General features: G+C 33.4%; 20 non-coding genes across 20 annotated transcripts; 8 read left to right on the forward strand and 12 right to left on the reverse strand.

Annotated features, from left to right (window-relative positions):
• Nucleotides 1-80: 80 nt before the first annotated feature.
• Trnat-ugu lies at nucleotides 81-150 on the reverse strand. Its single transcript has one exon. It is a non-coding gene; the product is annotated as a tRNA-Thr (tRNA).
• Nucleotides 151-870: 720 nt separating this feature from the next.
• Trnat-ugu lies at nucleotides 871-942 on the reverse strand. Its single transcript has one exon. It is a non-coding gene; the product is annotated as a tRNA-Thr (tRNA).
• An 89-nt stretch (nucleotides 943-1,031) lies between these two features.
• Nucleotides 1,032-1,103, reverse strand: Trnat-ugu. The gene has a single exon. It is a non-coding gene; the product is annotated as a tRNA-Thr (tRNA).
• A 539-nt stretch (nucleotides 1,104-1,642) lies between these two features.
• Nucleotides 1,643-1,714, forward strand: Trnat-ugu. The gene has a single exon. It is a non-coding gene; the product is annotated as a tRNA-Thr (tRNA).
• Nucleotides 1,715-2,413: 699 nt separating this feature from the next.
• Trnat-ugu lies at nucleotides 2,414-2,484 on the forward strand. Its single transcript has one exon. It is a non-coding gene; the product is annotated as a tRNA-Thr (tRNA).
• Nucleotides 2,485-2,861: 377 nt separating this feature from the next.
• Trnat-cgu lies at nucleotides 2,862-2,933 on the forward strand. Its single transcript has one exon. It is a non-coding gene; the product is annotated as a tRNA-Thr (tRNA).
• A 451-nt stretch (nucleotides 2,934-3,384) lies between these two features.
• On the forward strand, nucleotides 3,385-3,456 carry Trnat-ugu. The gene has a single exon. It is a non-coding gene; the product is annotated as a tRNA-Thr (tRNA).
• A 395-nt stretch (nucleotides 3,457-3,851) lies between these two features.
• On the reverse strand, nucleotides 3,852-3,923 carry Trnat-ugu. The gene has a single exon. It is a non-coding gene; the product is annotated as a tRNA-Thr (tRNA).
• Nucleotides 3,924-4,213: 290 nt separating this feature from the next.
• Trnat-ugu lies at nucleotides 4,214-4,285 on the forward strand. The gene has a single exon. It is a non-coding gene; the product is annotated as a tRNA-Thr (tRNA).
• Nucleotides 4,286-4,677: 392 nt separating this feature from the next.
• Nucleotides 4,678-4,749, reverse strand: Trnat-ugu. Its single transcript has one exon. It is a non-coding gene; the product is annotated as a tRNA-Thr (tRNA).
• A 312-nt stretch (nucleotides 4,750-5,061) lies between these two features.
• On the reverse strand, nucleotides 5,062-5,133 carry Trnat-cgu. Its single transcript has one exon. It is a non-coding gene; the product is annotated as a tRNA-Thr (tRNA).
• A 185-nt stretch (nucleotides 5,134-5,318) lies between these two features.
• Nucleotides 5,319-5,390, reverse strand: Trnat-cgu. Its single transcript has one exon. It is a non-coding gene; the product is annotated as a tRNA-Thr (tRNA).
• Nucleotides 5,391-5,592: 202 nt separating this feature from the next.
• Nucleotides 5,593-5,664, reverse strand: Trnat-ugu. The gene has a single exon. It is a non-coding gene; the product is annotated as a tRNA-Thr (tRNA).
• Nucleotides 5,665-5,849: 185 nt separating this feature from the next.
• On the reverse strand, nucleotides 5,850-5,921 carry Trnat-ugu. The gene has a single exon. It is a non-coding gene; the product is annotated as a tRNA-Thr (tRNA).
• A 203-nt stretch (nucleotides 5,922-6,124) lies between these two features.
• Nucleotides 6,125-6,195, reverse strand: Trnat-ugu. Its single transcript has one exon. It is a non-coding gene; the product is annotated as a tRNA-Thr (tRNA).
• An 89-nt stretch (nucleotides 6,196-6,284) lies between these two features.
• Trnat-ugu lies at nucleotides 6,285-6,356 on the reverse strand. The gene has a single exon. It is a non-coding gene; the product is annotated as a tRNA-Thr (tRNA).
• A 289-nt stretch (nucleotides 6,357-6,645) lies between these two features.
• On the forward strand, nucleotides 6,646-6,717 carry Trnat-ugu. Its single transcript has one exon. It is a non-coding gene; the product is annotated as a tRNA-Thr (tRNA).
• A 946-nt stretch (nucleotides 6,718-7,663) lies between these two features.
• Nucleotides 7,664-7,735, reverse strand: Trnat-ugu. Its single transcript has one exon. It is a non-coding gene; the product is annotated as a tRNA-Thr (tRNA).
• A 1,065-nt stretch (nucleotides 7,736-8,800) lies between these two features.
• Nucleotides 8,801-8,872, forward strand: Trnat-ugu. Its single transcript has one exon. It is a non-coding gene; the product is annotated as a tRNA-Thr (tRNA).
• A 203-nt stretch (nucleotides 8,873-9,075) lies between these two features.
• On the forward strand, nucleotides 9,076-9,147 carry Trnat-cgu. Its single transcript has one exon. It is a non-coding gene; the product is annotated as a tRNA-Thr (tRNA).
• The last annotated feature ends 82 nt before the right edge of the window (nucleotides 9,148-9,229 follow it).

Here is a 9,229-nt window from a genome sequence, read left to right on the forward strand (position 1 = left end):
AATACTAATATTATAATAGTAATAATCTGTCACGAATATTTTTTGTCTGATTTATTGGATCGATAACTCGAAAAGCAATTTGCCTCCTGTGAGGTTTGAACTCACGACCCTGGTTTACAAGACCAGTGCTCTACCACTGAGCTAAGAGGCCACATGATGAGAGGTAGTAATATAATATTGTGCAGTTACAGCATATCTCTTATGAGGTTTGAAAGAGCGTACATGTGAGAGACAGCAACCTTATAAATATTCTTATAAATACTTATGTTATAATAGTAATAATGTAACACGAATATTTTGGGTGATTTATTGGATTCAGACCTCGAAGAGCATTTTGCCTCCTGTGGTGTTTGAACTCACAACCCCTGGTTTACAAGACCAGTGCTCTACTACTGAGCTAAAGAGGCCACATGTTGTAAGCTAGTAATATAATATTGTGCAGTTACTACTGAGATTTTTGTGTTTTCATTGATTCATGCTTTTAAATATCCGAGTTTGAAACGTTGGTGGTTTTTTTTCTTTAATAAAGTCTAAATATCTTTTATAAAGAATAAATCACAGCACGCCAAATTAATTGTTGAACTGTTATAATTTTTTTTAAATATTTCTTTTTACAAATTTGGTCACAAGCGGCATAAGTCTATTCGATTTATTCCAAACGTTGGCGTTGGAGTAGTTTTTTTTACAAAGTTAAGAAGGCACACGAATTTAGTGAAAATCACAGCATATTTCTTATAAAGTTTGAAAGACCCTATACATAAGAGACAGCAACCTTATAAATGTTTGTATTAAATACTAATATTATAACAGTAATAATCTGTCACGAATATTTTTGTCTGATTTATTGGATCGATAACTCGAAAAGCAATTTGCCTCCTGTGAGGTTTGAACTCACGACCCCTGGTTTACAAGACCAGTGCTCTACCACTGAGCTAAAGAGGCCACATGTTGAAAGTAGTAACATAAAATTGTGCAGTTACTACTGAGAATTTTGTGTTTTCATTGATTCACGCTTTTAAATGTCAAATTTCTGCCTCCTGTGAGGTTTGAACTCACGACCCCTGATTTACAAGACCAGTGCTCTACCACTGAGCTAAAAAGCCACATGTTACAAGCAGTAACATAAAATTGTGCAGTTACTACTGAGAATTTTGTGTTTTCATTGATTCATGCTCATAAATATCCGAGTTTGAAATGTTTGTTTTTTGATAAATGTTTTTATAAATACTAATATTAAAATAGTAACAATCTGTGATGAATATTTTTTGTCTGATTTTTTGGATCGATAACTAGAAAAAGCAATTTGCCTCCGTTGAGGTTTGAACTCACGACTTCTACTTCCTGTGATTCAGAGAACAAAAACATAATATCCTATGAGGGTCTTGAATTTGTGCCTCTTTAACTCAGTGGTAGAGCACTGGTCTCGTAACCAGGGTCGTGAGTTCAAACCTCACAGAAGTAAAATGCTTTTCGAGATCTCGATCCAATAAATAAGACAAAATATTTGTGTTGATTATTACTATTATAATATAAGTATTTATAAGAATATTTATAAGGTTGCTGTCTCTCACATATCCACTTTCAACTTCATAAGAGATATGCTGTAACTGCACAATATTATATTACTACCTCTCAGTATGTGGCCTCTTTAGCTCAGTGGTGGAGCACTGGTCTTGTAAACCAGGGGTCGTGAGTTCAAACCTCACAGGAGGCAAACTGAATTTCTCATTCGATGCTGCGCTTTTTCTTAAATTTATTAATGCTGTAATTTTTCCCTTTATTTTATAAAAGTAAAAAAGCAGCAACGTTTGGTATAAATCGAATACACTTCTACTTCCTGTGATTCAAAAAACAAAAACATAATATCCTATGAGGGTTTTGAACTCGTACCTCTTTAGCTCAGTAGTAGAGCACTGGTTTGGTAAACCAGGGTTCGTTAGTTCAAACCTCACAGGAGGCCAATTGCTTTTCGAGTTATCGATCCAATAAATCAGACAAAATATTCGTGACAGATTATCACTATTATAATATTAGTATTTAATAAACATTTATAGGTTGCTGTCTCTCATGTATAGGGTCTTTCAAACTTCTTAAGAAATAGGCTGTGATTTTCACTAAATTCGTGTGGCCTTCTTAACTTTGTAAAAAAACTACTCCACACCAACGTTTGGAATAAATGGAATAGACCTTATGCCGCTTGTAACCAAATTTATAAAAGAAATATTTAAAAAAAATTATAATAGTTCAAAATTAATTTGGCGTGCTGTGATTTATTCTTTATAAAAGATATTTAGACTTTATTAAAGAAAAAAAGCACCAACGTTTCAAACTCGGATATTTAAAAGCATGAATCAATGAAAACACAAAAACCTCAGTAGTAACTGCACAATATTTATAACAACCTCCATCATGTGCCTCTTTAGCTCAGTGTAGAGCACTGGTCTTGTAAACCAGGGGTCGTGAGTTCAAGCCTCACAGGAGGCAAACTGACTTTCTCATTCGATGCTGTGGCGCTTTTTCCTAAATTTATTAATGCTGTAATTTTTCCTTAACTTTATAAAAGTCAAAAACCAGCAACGTTTGGTATAAATCGAATACACTTTTTCTTCTGTGATTCAAAAAACAAAAACATAATATCCTATGAGGGTTTTGAACTGGTGCCCTCTTTAGCACAGTGGTAGAGCATGGTTTCGTAAACCACGGGTCGTGAGTTCAAACCTCACAGGACAGATTATACTGTTATAATATTAGTATTTATAAAACATTTATAAGGTTGCTGTCTCTTACGTATAGGCTCTTTCAAACTTCATATGAGATATGCTGTAACTGCACAATATTATATTACTACCTCCCAACATGTGGCCTCTTTAGCTCAGTGGTAGAGCACTGGTCTCGTAAACCAGGGGTCGTGAGTTCAAACTTTACAGGAAGCAAATTGCTTTCAGAGCTAACGATCCAATAAAACAGATAAAAAAATAATCTACACAGATTGTTACCCTTTTAATATTAGTATTTATAAAAACATTTAATCAAAAAACTAACATGTCAATCTCGGATATTTAAAGCATGAATCAATGGAAAACACAAAAATCTCAGTAGTAACTGCACAATATTATATTACAGCTTACACATGTGGCCTCTTTAGCTCAGTAGTAGAGCACTGGTCTTGTAAACCAGGGGTTGTGAGTTCAAACACCACAGGAGGCAAAATGCTCTTCGAGGTCTGAATCCAATAAATCACCCAAAATATTCGTGTTACATTATTACTATTATAACATAAGTATTTATAAGAATATTTATAAGGTTGCTGTCTCTCACATGTACGCTCTTTCAAACTTCATAAGAGATATGCTATAACTGCACATTACTACCTCTCAATATGTGGCCTCTTTAGCTCAGTGGTAGAGCACTGGTCTTGTAAACCAGGGGTCGTGAGTTCAAACCTCACAGGAGGCAAATTGCTTTTCGAGTTATCGATCGAATAAATCAGACAAAAATATTCGTGACAGATTATTACTATTATAATATTGGTATTTAATAAAAACATTTATAAGGTTGCTGTCTCTCATGCATGAGGTCTTTCAAACTTCATAAGAAATATGCTGTGATTTTCACTAAATTCGTGTGCCTTCTTAACTTTGTAAAAAAAAACTACTCCAACGCCAACGTTTGGAATAAATCTAATAGACTTATGCCGCTTGTGACCAAATTTATAAAAAGAAATATTTAAAAAAAATTATAACAGTTCAACAATTAATTTGGCGTGCTGTGATTTATTCTTTATAAAAGATATTTAGACTTTATTAAAGAAAAAAAAAAAACCAACGTTTGCCATAAAACAAACAAATTTCTGCCTCCTGTGAGGTTTGAACTCACGACCCCTGGTTTACAAGACCAGTGCTCTACCACTGAGCTAAAGAGGCCACATGTTGAAAATAGTAACATAAAATTGTGCAGTTACTACTGAGAATTTTGTGTTTTTATTGATTCATGCTTTTAAATATCCGAGATTGAAATGTTTGTGTTTTGATTAAATGTTTTTATAAATACTAATATTAAAATAATAACAATCTGTGAAGAATATTTTTGTCTGATTTATTGGATCGATAACTAGAAAAGCAATTTGCCTCTGGTGAGGTTTGAACTCACGACTTCTACTTCCTGTGATTCAAGAAAACAAAAACATAATATCCTATGAGGGTCTTGAATTTGCGCCTCTTTAGCTCAGTGGTAGAGCACTGGTCTTGTAAACCAGGGGTCGTGAGTTCAAACCTCACAGGAGGCAAATTGCTTTTCGAGTTATCGATCCAATAAATCAGACAAAAATATTCGTGACAGATTATTACTGTTATAATATTAGTATTTAATAAAAACATTTATAAGGTTGCTGTCTCTTATGTATAGGGTCTTTCAAACTTTATAAGAAATATGCTGTGATTTTCACTAAATTCGTGTGCCTTCTTAACTTTGTAAAAAAAACTACTCCAACGCCAACGTTTGGAATAAATCGAATAGACTTATGCCGCTTGTGACCAAATTTGTAAAAAGAAATATTTAAAAAAAATTATAACAGTTCAACAATTAATTTGGCGTGCTGTGATTTATTCTTTATAAAAGATATTTAGACTTTATTAAAGAAAAAAAACACCAACGTTTGCCATAAAACAAATAAATTTCTGCCTCCTGTGAGGTTTGAACGCACGACCCCCGGTTTACAAGACCAGTGCTCTACCACTGAGCTAAAGAGGCCACATGTTGAAAGTAGTAACATAAAATTGTGCAGTTACTACTGAGAATTTTGTGTTTTCATTGATTCATGCTTTTAAATATCCGAGTTTGAAATGTTTGTTTTTTGATTATATGTTTTTAAGAGGCCACATGATAAGAGGTATTAATATAATATTGTGCAGTTACAGCATATCTCTTATGAGGTTTGAAAGAGCGTACATGTGAGAGACAGCAACCTTATAAAGATTCTTATAAATACTTATATTATAATAGTAATAATCTAACACGAATATTTTTGTCTGATTTATTGGATCGATAACTCGAAAAGCAGTTTGCCTCCTGTGAGGTTTGAACTCACGACCCCTAGTTTACGAGACCAGCGCTCTACCACTGAGCTAAAGAGGCCACATGTTGGTTGGTAGTAATATAATATTGTGCAGTTACAGCATATATCTTATGAAGTTTGAAAGAGCGTATGTGTGAGAGACAGCAACCTTATAAATATTCTTATAAATACTTATATTATAATAGTAATAATCTAACACGAATATTTTGTCTGATTTATTTAATCGAGATCTCGAAAAGCATTTTGCCTCCTGTGAGGTTTGAACTCACGACCCCTGGTTTACGAGACCAGTGCTCTACCACTGAGCTAGAGAGGCCACATGTCGGTGGGTAGTAATATAATATTGCGCACACGAATTTAGTGAAAATCACAGCACATTTCTCATGAAGTTTGAAAAACCCCATGCGTTAGAGACATCAACCTTATAAATGTTTTTATTAAATACTAATATTATAATAGTAATAATCTGTCACGAATATTTTTGTCTGTTTATTGGATCGATAACTCGAAAAGCAATTTGCCTCCTGTGAGGTTTGAACTCACGACCCCTGGTTTACAAGACCAGTGCTTTACCACTGAGCTAAAGAGGCCACATGATGAGAGGTAGTAATATAATATTGTGCAGTTACAGCATATCTCTTATGAGGTTTGAAAGAGCGTACATGTGAGAGACAGCAACCTTATAAATATTCTTATAAATACTTATATTGTAATAGTAACAATCCAGCACGAATATTTTGTCTGATTTATTGGATCGAGATCTCGAAAAGCATTTTGCCTTCTGTGAGGTTTGAATTCACGATCCCTGGTTTACAAGACCAGTGCTCTACCACTGAGCTAAAGAGGCCTCATGTTGGGAGATAATAATATAATATTGTGCACACGAATTTTGTGAAAATCACAGCATATTTCTTATAAAGTTTGAAAGACCCTATACATGAGAGACAGCAACCTTATAAATGTTTTTATTGAATACTAATATTATAATAGTAATAATCTGTCACGAATATTTTTGTCTGATTTATTGGATCGATAACTCAAAAAGCAATTTGCCTCCTGTGAGGTTTGAACTCACGCCCCTGGTTTACAAGACCAGTGCTCTACCACTGAGCTAAAGAGGCCACATGTTGAAAGTAGTAACATAAAATTGTGCAGTTACTACTGAGAATTTTGTGTTTTCATTGATTCACGCTTTTAAATGTCAAATTTCTGCCTCCTGTGAGGTTTGAACTCACGACCCCTGATTTACAAGACCAGTGCTCTACCACTGAGCTAAAAAAGCGACATGTTCAAGCAAGTAGTAACATAAAATTGTGCAGTTACTACTGAGAATTTTGTTGTTCATTGATTCATGCTCATAAATATCCGAGTTGAAATGTTGTTTTTGATTATTAAATGTTTTTATAAATACTAATATTAAATAGTAACAATCTGTGATGAATATTTTGTCGATTTATTGGATCGATAACTAGAAAAGCAATTTGCCTCCGTTGAGGTTTGAACTCACGACTTCTACTTCCTGTGATTCAAGAAAACAAAAACATAATATCCTATGAGGGTCTTGAATTTGCGCCTCTTTAGCTCAGAGGTAGAGCACTGGTCTTGTAAACCAGGGGTCGTGAGTTCAAACCTCACAGGAGGCAAACTGAATTTCTCATTCGATGCTGCGCTTATTCTTAAATTTATTAATGCTGTAATTTTTCCTTAATTTTATAAAAGTAAAAAAGCAGCAACGTTTGGTATACTATACATAAATACTATATATAAATCGAATACACTTCTACTTCCTGTGATTCAAAAAAACAAAAACATAATATCCTATGAGGGTTTTGAACTCGTACCTCTTTAGCTCAGTAGTAGAGCACTGGTTTCGTAAATCAGGGGTCGTTAGTTCAAACCTCACAGGAGGCTAATTGCTTTTCGAGTTATCGATCCAATAAATCAGTCAAAATATTCGTGACAGATTATCACTATTATAATATTAGTATTTAATAAAAACATTTATAAGGTTGCTGTCTCTCATGTATAGGGTCTTTCAAACTTTATAGTTTAAAACTTAAGTGTTTAAAACCCTCATAGGATATTATGTTTTTGTTTTTTTGAATCACAGGAAGTAGAAGGATATTCGATTTATACCAAACGTTGCTGCTTCTTTTTCTTTTATACAGTTAAGGAAAAATTGCAGCATTAATAAATTGCTTTTCGAGTTATCGATCCAATAAATCAGACAAAAATATTCGTGACAGATTATTACTATTATAATATTAGTATTTAATAAAAACATTTATAAGGTTGCTGTCTCTCATGTATAGGGTCTTTCAAACTTCATACGAAATATGCTGTGATTTTCACTAAATTTTCGTGTGCCTTCTTAACTTTGTAAAAAAAAACTACTCCAACGCCAACGTTTGGAATAAATCGAATAGACTTATGCCGCATGTGATTAAATTTATAAAAAGAAATATTTAAAAAAAATTATAATAGTTCAACAATTAATTTGGCGTGCTGTGATTTATTTTTTATAAAAGATATTTAGACTTTAATGAAGAAAAAAAAGCACCAACGTTTGCCATAAAACGAACAAATTTCTGCCTCCTGTGAGGTTTGAACTCACGACCCCTGGTTTACAAGACCAGTGCTCTACCACTGAGCTAAAAAGCCACACGTTAAAAGTAGTAACATAAAATTGTGCAGTTACTACTGAGAATTTTGTGTTTCCATTGATTCATGCTCTTAAATATCCAAGTTTGAAATGTTTGTTTTTTGATTAAATGTTCTTATAAATACTAATATTGAAATAGTAACAATCTGTGATTAATATTTTTGTCTGATTTATTGGATCGATAACTAGAAAAGCAATTTGCCTCCGGTGAGGTTTGAACTCACGACTTCTACTTCCTGTGATTCAAGAAAACAAAAACATAATATCCTATGAGGGTCTTGAAATTGTGCCTCTTTAGCTCAGTGGTAGAGCACTGGTGAGTTCGTGAGTTCAAACCTCACAGGAGGCAAACTGACTTTCTCATTCGATGCTGCGCTTTTTCTTAAATTTATTAATGCTGTAATTTTTCCTTAACTTTATAAAAGTAAAAAAGCAGCAACGTTTGGTATAAATCGAATACACTTCTACTTCCTGTGATTCAAAAAAACAAAAACATAATATCCTATGAGGGTTTTGAACTCGTACCTCTTTAGCTCAGTAGTAGAGCACTGGTTTCGTAAACCAGGGGTCGTTAGTTCAAACCTCACAGGAGGCCAATTGCTTTTCGAGTTATCGATCCAATAAATCAGACAAAAATATTCGTGACAGATTATTACTATTATAATATTAGTATTTAATAAAAACATTTATAAGGTTGCTGTCTCTCATGTATAGGGTCTTTCAAACTTTATAGTTTAAAACTTGAGTGTTTAAAACCCTCATAGGATATTATGTTTTGGTTTTTTTGAATCACAGGAAGTAGAAGTATATTCGATTTATACCAAACGTTGCTGCTTCTTTTTCTTTTATACAGTTAAGGAAAAATTGCAGCAATAGTAAATTGCTTTTCGAGTTATCGATCCAATAAATCAGACAAAAATATTCGTGACAGTTTATTACTATTATAATATTAGTATTTATGAAAACATTTATAAGGTTGCTGTCTCTTACGTATAGGCTCTTTCAAACTTTATAAGAGATATGCTGTAACAGCACAATATTATATTACTACCTCTAAAAATGTGGCATCTTTAGCTCAGTGGTAGAGCACTGGTCTTGTAAACCATGGGTCGTGAGTTCAAACCTCACAGGAGGCAGATTGCTTTTCGAGTTATCGGTCCAATAACTCAGACAAAAATATTCGTGACAAATTATTACTATTATAATTTTAGTATTTAATAAAAACGTTTATAAGGTTGCTGTCTCTCATGCATGGGGTCTTTCAAACTTCATAAGAAATGTGCTGTGATTTTCACTAAATTCGTGTGCACAATATTATATTACTACCTACCAACATGTGGCCTCTTTAGCTCAGTGGTAGAGCACTGGTCTCGTAAACCAGGGGTCGTAAGTCCAAACCTCACAGGAGGCAAATTGCTTTTCGAGTTATCGATCCAATAAATCAGACAAAAATATTCGTGACAGAGTATTACTATTATAATATTAGTATTTAA

Source organism: Ctenocephalides felis, unplaced genomic scaffold (assembly GCF_003426905.1).
Source record: "Ctenocephalides felis isolate EL2017-DRISC unplaced genomic scaffold, ASM342690v1 CF-g0.4_SCAFFOLD_03572, whole genome shotgun sequence".
Taxonomy (NCBI): domain Eukaryota; kingdom Metazoa; phylum Arthropoda; class Insecta; order Siphonaptera; family Pulicidae; genus Ctenocephalides; species Ctenocephalides felis.